Source organism: Lolium perenne, unplaced genomic scaffold, assembly GCF_019359855.2.
Source record: "Lolium perenne isolate Kyuss_39 unplaced genomic scaffold, Kyuss_2.0 unplaced96, whole genome shotgun sequence".
Classification (NCBI taxonomy): domain Eukaryota; kingdom Viridiplantae; phylum Streptophyta; class Magnoliopsida; order Poales; family Poaceae; genus Lolium; species Lolium perenne.
The window spans coordinates 24,921-45,158 of NW_027249054.1; the positions used below are offsets into that span (position 1 = coordinate 24,921).

Genomic DNA, 20,238 nt, shown 5'->3' on the forward strand with positions numbered 1-20,238 from the left:
TTGTTGCAAGTAATATATATGCCAAAACTTTTTTAGCTATTACTCATGTAATCAAATATTATAGTCTCTCCATCCCAATAAACTTGTGTGAGGTTTGTTAAATTTGTATGTATCTGGATGTTATTTAGTGTCAAGATACCGAATCTAGACAACTTACATGCGATAGAGGTAGTATATACATTTAATTTCCAAACCACGGAGGTCAATGCATTGCTAGATTAGTGTTAACTTATAATTCTTATATCCAAACACAAAGCATTGCTAAGAAATATGATTGTATTTTGGTATAAAATTTATTCCATTTAGTGCATTAGACTGGGAACTTTTCTAAGTTTTTTTTTCTAACACAGTGGTACCGTAGTTCTAAAGAGCAATAACATTATTGAAAGGCAAGATTGGATTTTTTTCGCAAAACAGAGCTCAATACCTACTATGGCTAGTTGCCCAGAAGGTTCGAAAATTCAATACACAATCTAGCAAACTCTCAAGCAGAGGCTTGCTACTTCTGCTGAGCTGGAACTAAGTGACCTGCAAGGAACAAGCTTTAGAAGCGCATCATGTTTTACGACACCAACAGGTACACGTAACAATAATGTAATTTTCTGAAATAGAAAGCCTGGGTTTACAAGATTTTAATCTTCAGTTGGAACAGCTTCAGCAACCGTACAGTGCGTACGAAGGAACAGCCGAACAGAACGTCCAACGCCTGACGATACGAACTACGAAGGAACAGCCGAACAGAGCCTCCATCCCCTCACGGCTTGACGTCGTGTTCATCTTTCTCCATCCCCAACTCTGGCCAATTTCATCTGCCTGGGAGATTAGATAGGGGCATAGGACGAGGCTGGTGACGTGGGGATGGAGCGCAGCAGGCGAGATTGGCTGCGTGAAGGTGGTTAGGAGGAGGCAACGGACGAATGGAGGGGTCGTACCTGCGCTGCACCGTCGAGTAAAGCTTCAGCGTCGCGCCCGGGGATGGGGCCAGTCGGCGGCGGCGATGCCGGTGCGGCAGGGGCTCATCATTTTCGCTTCGCTTTCCCGGAGCAGCTCGTCCGTGCAGCTCGCCATTAGCCGCCATCACGTGCCTGGGGCGTTCCGTAGGCCACCGCCCAACCGCAATCCCGTCCGCTGCCTCTGCCACCACCGACGGATCTGGAGGCTCGAAGGGGAGGGGCCTGCACCGAGTTCTTGACGCCCGATCCTGCCGTCGTCCGGCTCCCCTGCGTACCCATCCCCACCGCAGACCGACTCCCTTGTGCGCCCCGCGCGGAGGTCGACCTCATACAGCACACCCCCGACCTCCGCCGTCGGGCGCCTGGGCCAGCCCTCCCCTCATCTTCTTCTCTGTTTAGATTGGATCTCCAGGTAAGGTCCTCATATAGAGAACGTTTTAGCTGAAGGAACATACACCGAACCGTTTTTTCATCACTTAACGGTGGCATATCAAGTAATTTCGACTAAGAATCAGGGGTAGAAACAGACGGACGACGGAACCCCTTTTTACTTTATTATTAGGTATAGATTAGGAAATTCCTAAAACCCTAATCAAAATTTCCTTACATCTAATTATGATATGAATGGATATAACTCTATTTCTTAAAAAAAAGGAAATATTAGTTTGCACTCACATCTAAAAACCAAATAAATGCAACCACACTTAAACCACATGAGTTGCATGTCCTTAATTCCAAATAAGTTGTCTAACTTGTTATGCATAACTATGTTTGATAATTGCATATCAAATAATCTTGTTTATAAGATCTAGCTAATAGCTACTTATATATCAATTGAGAATAATAGTAAACCTAGAAGAAGATGGCTCTTACTGGAAATACTTATTATTCCTTAGAAACATGTTCATAAAAAATGATTCTTTTAACGTGTATCCTAAGTAATCATTAACCATGTCATATAGTACTAAAACTAACAATTGTTCTTTACATGTTAATAGTATGTCAACTACTATTCCTTGTGTGCTAATATGCTTGCTATACTTTATTATACCAGTTGTATATAATGCCAAGTTAACCATAACCCTAATAAGAACTTTGCTTGTGAAACCACTCTAAAAGTGCCACACACCCTAAACCAATCATACCAACTCACTAATCCTAAATCATCGGGGTTAGGTCACACTTAGAGCGATTGCATCTCATACTTATGCATTATTGCCAATCTTTTAAACATCGTCCTTACCGGACGATGATGCTATTTCAGAATTTGGAGTTATTGCGTATCGAAGACCTTTCCTGCATAATCTTGCAGTCAAGAAAGGCAAGTTCATCGCTTTCTCATAACACCTTGAGTATTTTTACCAAATTACTTGCCAAGTACTATACTTATCACTCTTGCATGAAAAACAAAAGATTATTTTCATAACTATGAATATGACTATGTGCTGGGCAATGGAACCATGGTACGAGTCTAGTGGAGGTTCCATTGCAATGGGTTTATATTCACATAGGATTAATGTAACATCCAAATTTTTTAATCAATGAAGAAGAAGTTCAAATACTCAAAATTTAGAACCGACAAAAACTTTTAATTGCATATAGTGCCATGCATAAGATTTGTGCATTATTGTATGAGATAGCCATGATGATTGCTTGTGTCTTGATGATCACAAAGAAAGTCAAAAAGGAAGAAAAGAAATAAAATGGAAAACTCACAAAACACTCACATATGGTTTATGCCATTTTCGCAAATCTTTAAACTAGACCATTTTGGCTTGCACCATTAGTTGTATAATGTTACTAAACACTTATAAACACCTATGGAATCAAAGAAACTCAAATTAAATCAAATTTGAAATCAAATTGTGCTCACATGCACTAATTGTCAAATCTGCCATTTTTAACCTCATCCCTACTTTGAGCCTCTGTATTAAGAGATTTTCAAACCAAACAATTCCAACTCTTTGCACCTCATCCAAGACCACATCAAGGTGAAAAACGTTGGTAAAGACCACCCCTGCAAATTCATCCTAGATTCAAAACTATGCTCAAGCAAAGTTGGAACTTTTTAACAGATTCTAGTTCATACTCAATTTGAAATTTTGCAATTCTTTTTAATTTTGAAAACCACCACCACCATTGTGTGTCTATGATCACATGAAACAAATCCAACAAAGTTCATTTCAGAATTTTCAAATTTAGATAATGCGGCCATTACATCAAACACTATGTGAGCAAATCCAACCCAAATCAAATTTCACTATTCTCAATAGTGTTTGGCCAAACCTGGTTTACCACTTGCCCCCACTATGTTTCCTGGTCCCCTCTCAACCCAACCCAAGCATTGAAACCCTAGAGGAGGGATAGACATGGCCATGCCCATGGCATGCCGGCCACCTCCCATGTCATCATGCCAATCCTCACCTCTCTCACTTCTAGCCCTAGCCAGCATGTCCCTCTGAACCTCCTTGATCTCCTGAACAAGCTGGTGCACGCCGATGGTCGAATGGTGGACGACAGGGCCCAGACCAGTGTGCGCCCGCGACGCCCTGGCACGACAGGAACGGCATGGCCACGTCGAAGCGTGTCTGCCGGAGCGCGCCACGGGCACGCGGCGTCTCGACGCACCGCGGCACACACGGACCCCCTCTCTCGCCCAGCACCTCTCCGCAGAACCCTGAACACCACGGGCATCCCCTTGTCGCTGACCCGCGCTCGCCGTCGCCGGAGATGAGGACCAAACCCCGCCACTACCGCGCAGTACCTCGCGACCGCCCGACCGATTTAGGCACCGCCCAACCTCGCCGTTGCCACCGGGAGAACCGCCAGGAACTGCAGCACAGTACGCCGCCCTCACCTACCCCTTTAGCTCGCTGCAGCGCCCGCGCCACGGTCGACATTGCCGTAGCACCCAGTCCCCCTTCCGCCATTATAAAAGGAGACCTCCCCACGTTCATTTCTTCACACCACCTCGCTCACCTCACCTCACTCGGCCTCCTCGACCACCTTCCCTTCTCGATTCGCCGCCGTAGCCACCCGATTGCACCACCACTGCCCGTGAGCCGCCGCGGAAGCTCGCCGTCGATTGGAGCTGCCCCAGGACACGCCGCCGGTACCAGGAGCATCGCCGTCGTCTACCACTTCACCGCGCACGCTGCCCACCCTTGCTGGAGCAACGGTGTGCTCGCCAACCCCCCACCTGCGCCGCGCAAGTGAGCTTCTCTCGTCGGCGACGACGATGAATGAGATCCATCGGATCTCGTTCTAATCGTGCGTTCCAGAGCCGCCCGTACTCTTTCGCGTTTTAAGTGAGGCTGACGAGTGGAGCCCACCTGTCAGGCAACCCACGCGTGCTGGACGCGTGGTGGGCTGGATTCCGCGCGTTTCAATAAATTCGGCCCGTTAGCATTCCCGCGCAAGCCCACGAATTTAAATTCGAATTCCTGTTTATTTTGCCAAATTGCTTACTGGTTCATTTTCAAATTTGAATAGAATCAAAACCACTGGCCCGAATTTGATGAACTTAGTATTGTTGGAAAGCTAGAGAAAAGATCAATCCAACCCCACAGGTCTCATCATGAGATTCTTTGCAGAATTAATGTGACAAAAATAACAAGGCAGGGACTTTTGCAACTTCAAAAAATTATTAAAAATCAACCAAAAATGATTTTGAGTTGTTTCCAACTCTCATAAATCACATTTCACATACTCTACATGTTTACGCAAAAATATGGCATGGTTACTTTGTGTGATCATGGCCTAGTTTAAATAAAGGGCTCTATGGCTATTTCTAGTCAATTGATATTATCCAAAACTATTTAATAAATCATATGAGATGTTTTCCCTCATTTAAATCTTGTCTCAAGTAATTCAATATGAGGTAGTAACCATGGTCTACATAATCTCATATTGACTTAGTTGATGATATTAACTTATGATTAAGGTAGTGTTAAATTGCATGAGGTACCCTACCTCATTTAAATCATTTTCCCAAATGATGATTATGAATGGTTGACCTTGGTAAACCTAGTTTTACACATTATTTATTTGAGGAGATTAACTCTTAACAAGATTCAGTGAGAGAAAATTATTTCTCCAAGAACTAAAAGGAAACCCTAATTCAATATTTGTAATTAGAGGAAATTATCTATTATATAATTAAAGTAGAAGATAACCAATGGTGAAGATTAGACAACATAAAACCAACGGATTTAGATATATCGCTACCACACCAAAAAAATAAAGCGTACAAAACCAGGATCTCTTAGGAAAAAACTGAATTGACATCCCTACCGGCACGCATGCAAAACCATGTGATATAGATTGAAAATTGCTATGCACGAAAAAGACAAAAAGACGTACAGAACTAAGATTGTTTAAAAAGAACTAAATGGATCTCGGCACCAGCACGTACTTTAACTACCCATTTGTATGTACTCCCTCTCTCACAGTTTATAAGGCACGCGCGTACCCCTAGGTTGCAAATTTGGTCAAGTTAGCATTAGTTATATGTTATAAAAATTATATCATTAGAAAGTTCAGATGTTCTATTTTCTAATGATATAATTTTTGTATTATATAATTTAAATTATATAGGTTAAATTGATGACCTAGGGGTACGCGTGCGCCTAATAAACTGTGAAGGAGGGCACGCTAACTGTCCGGCGGCCGATCGGAACGCGCACCTCCACTGGCCGGCGAACCGTAAGCACAATACCATATACAAACGCCTCCACACAATCAGTAGATCGAAGTCGGAAAATCAACTGATTTGTACATTGTCGACGCTCAGACGACCGGCAGCGGGAGCATCGAAGGCATGGCATCAGCGAACCCAATACAAGCGCAAGACGCTAGGATGCCGAATAGATCAAGGCAAAACAGAAACATATCTTCGATTTTTGGTACTCCCTCTGTACGTAAAAGTATGTCTCCAAGGCGATTCAAGGTAGCTATCTATCCTTTTTAAATTTCTCTATATTTTCAAGAGGAAGTAATATCCAAATCGATTCCTAGATCTCCAAGGCGTGCTCATCAAAAGGAAAGTGGTATAGGAACGCCAGATCTGAGTAAGAGAAACAATCTATGGATGTGATCCCGCACAACTCGGCAAAGCAAGTCGACAACAGAAATCGCGAGGGCTTCAATCGTTTCATGCCACTGGGGTACATGCGACCACGCCGCGGCGTCGTGTTCGTTGTTGTAGCTCATACCAAGCCCTGGTGCCGGAGGTTTTGCTCTGCTCGATCGGCACCACAAGGTATGCATTCAAGGTAGTTATCTATCCTTTTTTAATCTTGATGGTGAGACCAGAGTAATAATGGTATCCCATAAGTACAGGTTGCTGCTTTAGAGAAGATGAGTTCAGATCATGGATATCGTTGCATGCAGAAGGAAAATACTTGAGAACATGCATGGAATTCATGGTCAGAAGTGCGAGCACGCATGGATTCCACTGCTAGAAGCCCATGCAGATACTAGAGGAGACGTCATGTCGACAAGAAATGAAGCTAGCTAAAGGAAAAGTTTGATTTGTTCACTATGTTGCATAAAATTTTACCATACTAAAGTGTAAGTATCTTATTTAGCAAGGGTACGTGAGTCGTCTGGTAATTTAATTAGACTGGTAATCTGTATCTACCCCAGAAAAAGGTAATGTATGTCTATGTTATAATTATTCTAACCTCCCATCATGTTACAAAGGAGGATCGGTAAGCATGCACCATGGCATGAATCTTCTTCTGGTGAGTCATATATGTATGTAGAGATTTTTCCGCAACTAAGAAACTCATTCTTCATGTCGCAAAACCGAATCATCTAGCATGTCTAAGCTGTCTAGAGAGGTTCCTGCAGTTGGAGAATCACATTAACACGTCATGGAGCAAGATTTTTTTTTTTCCAAACGATCCTAGGATCGGATTTTTCATTATCAGTAGATAACGAAAAACAAGCGAGTATCACATGTCCATCAGGCACGTTCCAACACGACCACCACACCACAAAAAAGCAAAACGCTGCCTAGGGCAAGCCAACAACACAACACATCTAACAGTTTTCCTCCCAACTCGGAGGGATACCACAGCGAAACAGCACCAAACTAGGCTATCGCAACTAACACCAGCCAAAAGCAGAAACCGACAGAATTTTTTCACAAAGTTGTAACACATCAGGCGATGTCAACATGATCATCCTCCTCCATATCGTCCTCATCAACATCAGCACTCCTTGCTTCCCTGATCATCAACGGGCTCTGCACCGGAGGAGGCCTGTTCTGAGCCCCAGCAGCAACATTTTGAATATTAGCTAGCTTCAGTAGTCCATCAGCTCCCAGACGCAGGTCTTCAGCGTCCTTCTCACCGTGTAAACCTGCCCAGTATTTCATGAAAACAGTAGAATAACTAATCAATTCAACAGGATCCTTGATCCTTGATCAAATTGCGTCCTTCATGGAGCAAGATGGTGAAGCAGATAAGTTATGCCTTCTTTTCTGAATAAAATAGAACCATGATTGGCCGAGTAAGGCTTAGAAAAACCAAATTCTGACATAGTGAAAAAGGATGTATGAGCAAAAGGATTAAAAATAGTAGGATAGAATCTAAATATTGAAGACTAGGCAAAGGTATATAAGCTAGGATCGATTATAAAACTAAGCTGTACCGCTTAGGTAAAGGAAATCCGTGCAAGAGGACTATACACAAGATATGATACAATAAACACAGATAGAGCACTGCAGACTACATGTATTTCTTACTTCTTTGTGAAGTACATAGCCATGTTCATATTTAGACGGTGACACTATTTTAGAAATCTTTATTCAATACACGCAACTAACATTTTATGGAATTCCAAAGCCAGCATTTGTGGAAGCATCTCCAGATACACAAATGACAATGAAATGGATGGAAAAGGGAAACTTAAATTTTAGGAATAACAAACGTTAGACTCCAATTCTGAAATTTGATGTCGGCAAATACCAAATCCGTACTAAATATATATAATTCCCAATAAAACATATTAACAAAAAACCCACTAATTATTCCTTAGTAGTATGTATAATATTGGCTAGACTATTTTTCTATTGTAAATCATACATGGACACAAAGTACAGAATAAATTTGTGTCAACAAATGAAAAAATCACTTTGACGTATGATTTTTTGCATCAGCATTTAGTTGTCCTATAATTTTACATGTATATTTCGTAAATACAAAAGACCATAAGATATCTAGCCGCGCAAATGCACGGGTCATCATGCTAGTTTTTCTTAAAGAAGAAGACAAAGTCAACCAAACATGATAGCAACATGGTAATGATAGATTAGTTTGTGTGAACCCATTTGGTGTGCTTAGTATAGCTCTTGAACCTTGTTTGGTGATTGTTACTTCGTATCCGTTTTTAGACGCTAGTACCGAGAAGTACCAGGAGGAGGAGGTCTACTTCCAGGAAGAGGAAGACCACTTTGATCAGTACACCAACCAAGCCAAGCTAATATTCTTGCAAGTGCAAATCTCTATTGGAGCAAGGCACCATTACTCTTACTTTATTTGCAATGATCCCATCCCAAGTTTTACCTTACAAGATTTTACTTGGTTTATCAAAGATTTACTTTTATAGTTAACTTTGGTCTAGGTATAGAGTGTTACAAGAGTAGTAAAGTTAGCCTCAAAGATTGATAAACAAGATAGCACCCCTCATGATAGTGCTAGTGCTAACAAATAAAATTGACTACTCTAGATGGGAACTTGTGATTTGAAATGATTTTGGACACCTTGGAATGAAGAGTCATTCTATTGAAAGATCTTTGAAGGTGAATATGACTTGAATGAGATGGTGAATTTTGATAAAAACTGATGTTGGGTTTGAATGCGATACCTTTCCAATTTTGAGTACTCCCACAGTACCTGATTATGGGTAGGGCTTAACTTGAAGTTTATACATCTTAGTATGGGTTCCCTCTGAACAAGCATCATAGGGGTTATGCCAAGGCTGCCTCCGTTGCAAGTGAAATGATGTGAAATGAGGTGAATGTACGGCCCAAGCCCTGTGCAGTTCCCAGGCTGACGGTTTGTCTTCACTGGGAGGCCAAGCTCATGGGGAGAGGTGCCTATACTGGGTATGTATGTGAAAGGTTATGGTTATCCCTGACAGATGTAATCAAATGTTGTGGCACAAGTGTGCAACCTCTGCCGAGCGTAAATCTATTCGAATAGTCGTGTCCACGGTTACGGACGGTTGGAAAGGCCATACTGTTTCCGGTGTCAGATATTTCTTGAAAATGGTTGATGAATTGAAGGGTGACTTGACTTGAAACACAACTGAGTTGTGGGAATGACACTAATGTTCCAACTTGAGTTAGTTAGCATATGAAGAGTCTTTTATCAAATGCTTGTGAACTAAAATTGGCTTTATGCAAAATAAACTAGAGCTTAGCACCCCCTTACTAGAATTGATAGTACTTACACTAGTATTAGTTTGCGAGTACTTTAAAGTACTCACGGCTGTGTCCCTGGCTATTACAATGGCCAGACTATGAAGAGGAACAACAGTACCAAGAGGATGGCCAGCAGGACGTCTACGACAACTAGGAATCTTCTGACGTCAAGCGTTGGCCTGTGGACTAGATAGTCCCCTTCTATTACGCTTCCGCTATGTATTATGTTCGTTGATCATTAGATCAACTATTTGTGTAATATTGGATCATGTGATCTGGATTTGTAAGATGGTTATGGTTTTTAATGAATGATGACTTATGATATCGATGTTATGTCTCGCAACAACAATCTTCCTGGGATTGCGATGTATGGCATAATAGGCATCTGGACTTAAAAATCCGGGTGTTGACAAGTTGGTATCAGAGCCATTGTTTGACCTTAGGAGACCCTAGTTAGAAAGGACGTTCTGAAAAACTTAGTTTCAAAAGAAAATGAAGTGAATATATCTAACAAAATTATTCCCTCTCTTTTCCTTGAGATCTTTTCAAATTAATAAGTCATGCTCGTCCTTATGATTCTACATAAAATTTTGACACACTTCTTGTGATGACCCAGCGTACCACTGCATGATGTAGTACACAAGTCGTTGACATAACACAAGTGAAACACCGTTCCACTCATATTACATCTCTCAGAGTGGTACAACAGAAACATATGCGAGTCCAAGGTATGTCTATAGAAGGATACACAATCTGTTTACATAAGATCAACAAAACATCCTACTTTACAGTGAGGTAAAACTTCAAATAAAGCTCCAGAAGAATGACTCGTAGTCTATCTTACTTCTAACTCAAGTTTAAGAGCTAATTGGCTTGCTATAGAAATCTAGCTACTTAGGTGCTATGATTAGGGAAAGGTTCCCTTTTATTTCTAGTCTAGGTTTCCATAATAGCTGATGCAGAAGTTGACTCCATTGACTTCCTTGATTGGATTCTTCATCTTGTTGCAGTTGACTCCTTTGTCTTCGAGTTCCACTGCAGTTTCTCCTTCGGTGCCTTGATCTAAGAATCGGGTTCAAATGGGATAGAATGAGTACGAGCGTACTCAGCAAGTTCATATTAAGAAATAGGTGTATCATGCACTAGCTACAGCCATAGACCAGAAAGTCATAGGCCAATGCAAGTTTTCATAAACATTTCTTCAAAAGGTTTATTTTATTCTGAAAACTATGTCCGTCAGTCTTAACAGGTTGAACAGAACTTCGTGGAGTTCCTTTCCTGCCGCGTTCGCAGTTCCCTTCCTGAACGAGTGGAGTCACAATTCTTGATACCCTCTGCAGAGGTGCGTTACTTTACCCCACAAGAGATCTTAACCTTGTTGCCGGCCGAGAGTATGTCCTCGTCCACACTTCCTTTGGTGTGAGGCCCAGTATAAGATCCAAGCCAATCACTGCCTTCTCCGCGACCCTGCAAACCCACCCTTTTGTCCACCCGCACACCCCCAGTAGACTTCTCTCGATAATACGGCTTTACTCACGGTGTACTTTGGACAATCCATCATAGATCGTAGAGCCTATCATCACTAATGGATGGGGATTTAAAAGGCTATCCCAACCTACGGTAGTGCCTCCAACACCCCGCCGGCTCTACCAATCCGTTGGCGTGCAGAAGGGAAAAGATACAGCTGACTTCCCCAGAGCCATTATAGATCTTATGGATAATGCGATAAGTACGGCGCTAGAATCACTGGATGGCATTGGTACTTAGTCCTAGATGAGTAGTACCCATGCAATGGAACCTCCACCATATCAACACATACCATGGTTCCATTGCCCACCACATAGTCATATTCATAATTGTAAAATAATACTTTGCTTTTCAATGCATGAGTGATAAGTATAGTACTTTGCATATAGTTTGATACAAATAATCAAATGACATGAGCACGCGATGAACTTGCCTTTCTTGACTGCAAGATTATGCAAGCAAAAGCTTCGATACGCGAGAACTCCAAATGCTGAAATACCATCATCATCCGGTAAGGACAATGTTTAAAGAACTGGCAAAGATGCTATAATGCATAGTATGAGATGCAATCGTCCCGAGCGTAACTTAACCTCGATGATTAAGGATGTATGAGTTGTAAATATTTCTTTAGGGTTGGTTGCACTTTTAAAATGGTTTTCAAACAAGGTTTTTATTAGGGTTTGGTTATATTAGCATCATATCCAAGTGATATAAGACATCGTAACAATCATACACATAAAAAGTAGTGGTGGAATAATAAAGAACAATTGTCAATTTTAGGTTCTACAGATCTTGGTTGATGTTTACTTATACTATACTTCAAAAGAATAACTTTTGAAGAACATGTTGTTTAAGAACTAATAAGTATTTCAATGAAGGATAGGGCTTCTAAGGTTGGATTGGCATTTGTACTTCAAAAGAATAACTTTTGAAGAACATGTTAAATAAGAATATGAACTACTATAATTAGGAGCTATGGCTTTCTAGGGTTTACTGTTGGATTCATTTAGTTTCACTAATAAGAACTAGTTGGTTCTTAACTTGGAATGGTTTCTATATAGCAAGTATTGGTAGGTTTATTGCTATGGTTTCTTCTAAGCATTATATCAAAGGATGGTTATCCAAATGGTTCTATAAATTAGCTACTAGGGTTTACTATGGTTTCTCATTTGCTTCACTAAGTAATCACTAATAGTTTCTACTCCGGCCAAACGGCTAACCCAAGCTAGAGCTGATGCCAGGAAGCGAAAGTATGCTCTATCGGCACGCAAACTCACCCTGAACTGGATGGTGTGGTCGGCGACGATGATTGCTGATGGAGACGACGGCGATTGACTGTTTCCTGGCAAACCCGAGTGAAAGGGAACGGTGAAATCCTCCTGGTTCCGAGCTCCCCTTGATGCCTGCTTGCTCCCAGAGGATCTACACGCCAAGGCGCATCTCCTCGACCTAACGGTGGACTCCAGGGTGGCTTCTATCGACGGCTAGCCGGAGAACTGGCCGGCCATGGCGGTGTTTCCAGTGAGAGATAGAGAGTGATTGAGAGAGAATGGATGGGCAGCGAAGAACAAGGAGATCACAGTGATGATCTCCACCTATTTAGAGGCCAAGGAAACCTTCGAGTCATCGACACGACGACGGCGATGGTCAGGAGGTGGCGGTCTCTCGAAGGTGGTCTGGCGAAGATCTTTTCTCTCCCGCGGATAAACTCGGACGCGAGAGAGATTGGGCGAGGTTCTGAGAGTACTGACGACGTCCGAGACGAGCTTATCGTCGATGGAGATGTGGCCTACTGGCGCAGGCTCGCTGTCGACGCCAGGGAAGAGAACAAAGACGATGACCTCCTCTCGCACGATTTTTGAAGCACTTGAAAGGGTATGGTGGTGGGTCGAATTTGTTCGTGGGCTGGGCTGCTCCTGGGCTTGGTCGATGTGGTGGTAATGGGCTGCGGTGGCCTGCCAGGTAGGTTTCCCTCTCTTTCTGATTACAAATTTCGGTTTTCTTTTTCTGTTTTTATTTACTGGTTTGAATTCAAATTGAATTCTGGTTTGTTTTGCATGAGCTAAAATATTTGAGTATCAAGATAATTTGATAATCGTGCTTACTGCATGGTTTTATTATTTTAACAAATAGTTTGGTTAGGATTCAATTGAGATCTTGTGAGACTTGAATTAAATAGAAATGGTTTAGGTATTTATCTCAACTCTTTAAATTTGGAAATCAAACCTATTTTGAATGATTTAAAGGTTATAACCAGTGCATAGTAAACATGTCATTAAGTTTTGTTATTTTTTTAACAATATTGATGGTTCCCATGTATTTTTATATTAGGGTTAGAGTTTTAAATTAAATGGTAATAAGAATGAGATGAATTCATCATTTTATGTGAAGGATTATTTCTTAGGGTTTAAGAAGATGGTTAGATTTACTCTATGTTAAATAATCTTGCTTAGCAAACTACTACTGGAATTATTTAACATAGATCCTAAGCTCATTATGGTTAATTCACTTGTATACTAAGGTAATTCTATTTTATAAAACATTATCTTACTTGGTTAACTAATCAAGTTCCTTTGAATAGAAAATAGGATTGGATATTGGTTCACTCTACTCACTTAAATGACACTTAAGCTTAGGTATATATGACTTGGCTTATACTTGTGGCATATGATACACAAGTTAGGGCTTAATATTTTATGTGGGATGGATCCCATATGAAAGGGTTAGAGTTTTGGGAATGCTTCACTAATTGAAGTATTAAATAGGCATGAGGTATGGCAGGGTTTTACTTATGATCCAAAGTAATGCTTGGATTGGAATTCAAATATGGTTTAGGGTTTAAGTAGTGATCACCAATGTGATACACCACTAGGATTAGGTATGAGCATAAGCATTGATTCTATTTTAGTGGCTAGGGTTATCCTCCTCACTTAGGTAGAATTATTGAATCAAGACAATGCTAGGTTTGTCTCAAGTGTTTGAATATGCAAGGTTTAAATACAATATCATTACTACTCTATACAAGGCATGATTATTGGTCTAGATTAACTACTATTGATATATTTATCATTTCATGTGATAGATGAGATCTATGGATCACATATATAGGTTTAACTTATCATCTCAATTTATAAGATAAGATCATGCATTAGACATGATCCACTTATTCCTCACTAGTCTATCTTCTTCAATACTTCTTTCAACACACTCACTTAGATTCATAGGGTTTATGATCATCACCCAATTTGTAATGATCAAGGTATTGGCCTCATAACAATTCATTGGTGAATTATGGTTCTTTCTCCAAGATCAAGTATAAGTCCATATACTTGAGTATACCTCTTTAAGTTGAGCTCTTCTGAATAGGTAGGGTTTCTCTAGGGTTTATGATCATTACCAAGTTGTAATGATCACAACACTTGCCTCTCTATATTTACTAGAAGAATAGGTTCTTGTTTACCATCAAGTGTGAGCTAGGTCAAGTAAGGTTTAATACTTGACTTGTACCCCTTATAGCATTGATTAGTATTAATGGTTTACCTCACATAGATAGGTTGAATATTAAACTAGGTTCTACCCAATGGATATTATAAGCATATTAATGATTCTCTCCTTTCTCTAGGTGTAATGGTATGATTGGAAAACAAGGTTGGAATGGTCAAGGGTTAATGAGGAATGAATATGAATGTCCCTGACATGGATTCAATTATTGTAGTTGAAAAGATATACCATGTGACTCATGGTAGGAACATTTATTTAGTAGAAGACATGGATAAGATAAGTATAGAATAGTGTCTTAATTAATTGTGTTCTTTGATTTATAGTTGAATAATTATTCATGTGTTGTTGTAAGGAATATCATTTTGAGATCCTTTATAATATCTTGTAGTTGATCCTTACTTAAGGTGTTGTTTGTTGTAAAACTAATTCTATTTGATCTAGCCCATAGATCAAATTATCTCTACCCAGAACAGAGTTTTTAGCAAAGGTCACAGTGAAGTTTATAGCGCTTGACTTGATGATCTACTTCAATTCCAGCAAGTCAAGTGAAACTTCAGTTACTGTGGTAAGTTTTATTTGAAAGCGCGAAAATTCCCCGGATTTTTCTATGCATGAATGCAATGCACACTTTGGTGTTCTCTCATTTTATTGCCTCTAAACCTGGGATATTATAGCCTCTCCCCCTTAAACTGAACTTCGTCCCGAAGTTCGAACGCTCTCATGTTTTGGAATGTGGAACAGACTTGAACAGATCACAATCCTTCAAACTCCATAGTGATCTCACTAGATATAATTGAATATATCCCTTGTCCGGATCCTTCCTGAAGTCTTCTGATGTCTGGCACTGATACTTTCTTTAATTCTATGATTTCTTCCAATATTCTAAGCTTATAGTCTTGCTATCCAAAGATTCCTTGGATTATAACATCTTATGGTGCTAATGGACTTTACTAATGGTTGTGGTGACATCTTCCTATTTGGGTACTCAAAGCATGGTTCTACCAGCTGCGGTAATCTAGCTGCGGTGTAATATGGCACTACGGTGTACCAGCTACGGTGTCCAAACCTTAAGTTTAAAGATTCATTTAAGGTAGGGTATTGTTTTCCCTTACTACCATAACGAAAGTAATGGTACTTAGTAAGGTATTTACAATAGGCATTGTCCTGGTGGTTTAGTCCTACGAATGGATTAGACTCATATAGTCCATCCAATCATGGCTTCTAGTTTATACTAGTTATCTTCCTTTTGGTTTCTTTAGGTTCCATGAAAGGAATCTTTATAATAATCATCAGTTTCGGTATGGTCAAACCCTTCGGTCTTTTGTTTTTCTTAGGCTTTGATTGTCCTCCGATAACTTCTTCCTCCAACTTCATTATCTTGGACTTACTTGAGTTCTCTTGGTTTCGAGTACTTATAATTACCCACTCAAGTTAAGGTCTAACCCTTACTTCCTCGAGATATGAACCTCGGCTTCTGGTCTGACAACCTCCTGAGAGTATCATTATATGGATAGTTCCCAACAACCTTATGAAAATAAGATCGGACTTCCTCTCAGTTCAGACCTTTTTCTCCACCTATCATACTCAAATAATATCTTAATACTTCTCCTTCAGCCTTCCTCTCCCCCTTGGAGTTTACTAATGATCTTCAAAATTCCTTTCTTCTAATCATTAAACTCCAAGGTTAAAAGATTGGTCTTGGTCTAGCGTATAGTTTGTACTTTTCTAAAGTCTCACGAAGAATTCTTTGTGGTGTATCCACACAGTTGTGGATATCCGTTTGTGAATCCTCCAATTAAATAGTTACCAACTACGGAATACTAGCTACGAAATCCCTCTTTCCTTTAGAGTGAAAGAATGATTAAGCTGTGGACTATTTGTTACCAGCTGCAGACTATCTAACACAAGATGTGGCTTATTGGATACCAGCTGTGGCTATGTTATGGGTCTAGTCAATATCTACCTACCAGCTGTGGCTACTTACATAGTTTTAGTTAAGATATACCTCACTTTACAATCTTTCTCTTCATGATTATCCTATATCAGCTGCGGTCTTATTATACCAGCTACGACTTCACTTGTCTATTTTCCTTCTTCCAGGGTTTGTTTTGCAAGAAAACCACTTGTTGACACTATAAAAATAGTATTGTAAGTGACTTCACTTGCATTCCCTTCTTCCATAATGAATATGACTCCACTTCTACTGCTCCATATTCACTATCTTTCTCACTTTAGTGATACTTCCATATTGAAGTACTCCTTGATTAAGGATAAAAGTGAGTTTTAATTGGTCCTTCCTCCAGATTGTTGTGGTTGCTTCCCACAACTTTACTTCCTTCTTCTAGTGAACCTTCATCTTGTCTTCCAAAAATCTTCATAATTCGTCACTTCCTCACACGAATACCTTTACCCTCTAGACCTATAACATCAAGTAAGAGTTTGATATTGCAACATGCATTTGCATATCAAAATCAAACTTCATGTATGGATCTAGTCAAACAATGAAAATCCAATAAAATCCAAGAAAATCCAGCTTTGTGCTTATAATACACATCCTTATATGCCTGAATATAGTAGTTGGGTAAGACATCCCTAAACATCGGGATCAGATGTGTAGTATATAACACCACATAAGATAGGTTTAGGTTGTGATACTTAGCACAATACGTGAATGTCTACTAGTGGTTTCAACATTTATCTTAATTGCACATTTGCAATGAGACAAACTTGAAAGAAAATGGCCTAGGATAGTTGGAGTTAACCTAGTTTTCTTTGGAAGTACTAACAAAATAGTATACCATATATATGTGCTATTGAGGACTACTTCCTATAATACAATTATTTCTAACATGTCTACTCTAAACACATGATTGTTTAGAATATACCACCTATAACTCTAGGATTTCTCTATGTGATATGCTCTAAATATGCCTTCTTTAAATTAAGGACTATGATTTTAACATACTTGGTACAGTTATTAGGATTTTAAGGCCTAAGCTTTCGAACTATTCCTTAAATCCTACTCCTCATCATACTTCTGTTAACTTACTTATGATGTTCTACTCCATCACATCATGATTCTCAAGTGAATCGTATATGATTACCAACTTTACCATGAAAAATAGAGTTGTATAACTCCCATCACTCTTCCTTACCTCCTATGATTGACTCATCATAGACATATACTACCTTATATAACTTATCTCCCTTACTTAACATCAGTCATTTGACTTTTTAAATGACTCTTACTTAACTATAACTTGCATTGGTATATTTCTTCCAATAGGATATCTTCCTTATGGTTGTATCTTCTCTTTGGACTACCATGTATTGTATACCAAGTGTGGTTTACTACCACCATTTATCTTAAGCTTCAATGGTGTACTAATTATTTGGAATGAAGCCATATAACTAACTAACTTTACTTAAGAAAGATAGATAAGAAAGATTGACTCAAGTGTGTCAGGATTATTCTCAAGTGAATACCCATCTCAAGTCAAAAGAATAGTTGGTTTGGCTAAGACAACTTCCTATAGACACTACCAAACCTATAGGTCTCCTTTAAAGGGTTTTAATCCTAGGGTCAAAGCATTTGCTCTGATACCAGCTGTGATGACCCAGCGTACCACTGCATGGTGTAGTACACAAGTCGTTGACATAACACAAGTGAAACACCGTTCCACTCATATTACATCTCAGAGTGGTACAACAGAAACATATGCGAGTCCAAGGTATGTCTATAGAAGGATACACAATCTGTTTACATAAGATCAACACAACCTCCTACTTTACAGTGAGGTAAAACTTCAAATAAAGCTCCAGAAGAACGACTCGTAGTCTATCTTACTTCTAACTCAAGTTTAAGAGCTAATTGGCTTGCTATAGAAATCTAGCTACTTAGGTGCTATGATTAGGGAAAGGTTCCCTTTTATTTCTAGTCTAGGTTTCCATAATAGCTGATGCAGAAGTTGACTCCATTGACTTCCTTGATTGGATTCTACATCTTGTTGCAGTTGACTCCTTTGTCTTCGAGTTCCACGGTAGTTTCTCCTTCGGTGCCTTGATCTAAGAAGGGGGTTCAAATGGGATAGAATGAGTACGAGCGTACTCAGCAAGTTCATATTAAGAAATAGGTGTATCATACACTAGCTACAGCCATAGACCAGAAAGTCATAGGCCAATGCAAGTTTTCATAAACATTTCTTCAAAAGGTTTATTTTATTCTGAAAACTATGCCCGTCAGTCTTCACAGGTTGAACAGAACTTCGTGGAGTTCCTTTCCTGCCGCGTTCGCAGTTCCCTTCCCGGAACAGGGAGTGACAGCCACAATTCTTGATACCCTCTGCAGAGGTGCGTTACTTTACCCCATAAGAGATCTTAACCTTGTTGCCGGCCGAGAGTATGTCCTCGTCCACACTTCCTTTGGTGTGAGGCCCAGTATAAGATCCAAGCCAATCACTGCCTTCTCCGCGACCCTGCAAACCCACCCTTTTGTCCACCCGCACACCCCCAGTAGACTTCTCCCGATAATACGGCTTTACTCACGGTGTACTTTGGACAATCCATCATAGATCGTAGAGCCTATCATCACTAATGGATGGGGATTTAAAAGGCTATCCCAACCTACGGCAGTGCCTCCAACACCCCGTCGGCTCTACCAATCCTTTGGCGTGCAGAAGGGAAAAGATACAGCTGACTTCCCCAGAGCCATTATAGATCTTATGGATAACGCGATATGTACGGCGCTAGAATCACTGGATGGCATTGGTACTTAGTCCTAGATGAGTAGTACCCATGCAATGGAACCTCCACCATATCAACACATACCATGGTTCCATTGCCCACCACATAGTCATATTCAGAACTGTAAAATAATACTTTGCTTTTCAATGCATGAGTGATAAGTATAGTACTTTGCATATAGTTTGATACAAATAATCAAATGACATGAGCAAGCGATGAACTTGCCTTTCTTGACTGCAAGATTATGCAGGCAAAAGCTTCGATACGTGAGAACTCCGAATGCTAAAATACCATCATCGTCCGGTAAGGAAAATGTTTAAAGAACTGGCAAAGATGCTATAATGCAAAGTATGAGATGCAATCGTCCCGAGCGTAACTTAACCTCGATGATTAAGGATGTATGAGTTGTAAAGATTTCTTTAGGGTTGGTTGCACTTTTAGAATGGTTTTCAAACAAGGTTCTTATTAGGGTTTGGTTATATTAGCATCATATCCAAGTGATATAAGACATCGTAACAATCATACACATAAAAAGTAGTGGTGGAATAATAAAGAACAATTGTCTATTTTAGGTTCTACAGATCTTGGTTGATGTTTACTTATACTATACTTCAAAAGAATAACTTTTGAAGAACATGTTGTTTAAGAACTAATAAGTATTTCAAAGAAGGATAGGGCTTCTAAGGTTGGATTGGCATTTGTACTTCAAAAGAATAATTTTTGAAGAACAGGTTAAATAAGAATATGAACTACCATAATTAGGAGCTATGGCTTTCTAGGGTTTACTATTGGATTCATTTAGTTTCACTAATAAGAACTAGTTGGTTCTTAACTTGGAATGGTTTCTATATAGCAAGTATTGGTAGGTTTATTGCTATGGTTTCTTCTAAGCATTATATCAAAGGATGGTTATCCAAATTGTTCTATAAATTAGCTACTAGGGTTTACTATGGTTTCTCATTTGCTTCACTAAGTAATCACTAATAGTTTCTAAACTAGATGGTTTCTTATTTCTTTAATAGGGTTTAGTTGGATATGAGCATGTGTTGTGAATTGCTACACAAGGTTGGTATTAGGTTTTAT

The 20,238-nt window shown here is 39.8% G+C and overlaps 1 long non-coding RNA gene across 1 annotated transcript; it reads right to left on the reverse strand.

Annotated features, from left to right (window-relative positions):
- Positions 1-529: 529 nt before the first annotated feature.
- On the reverse strand, positions 530-1,358 carry LOC127322778 (uncharacterized). Its single transcript, XR_007865110.2, has 2 exons — positions 933-1,358; positions 530-813 (listed from the first exon to the last, which is right to left on the reverse strand). It is a non-coding gene; the product is annotated as an uncharacterized lncRNA (long non-coding RNA).
- Between the last annotated feature and the right edge of the window lie 18,880 nt (positions 1,359-20,238).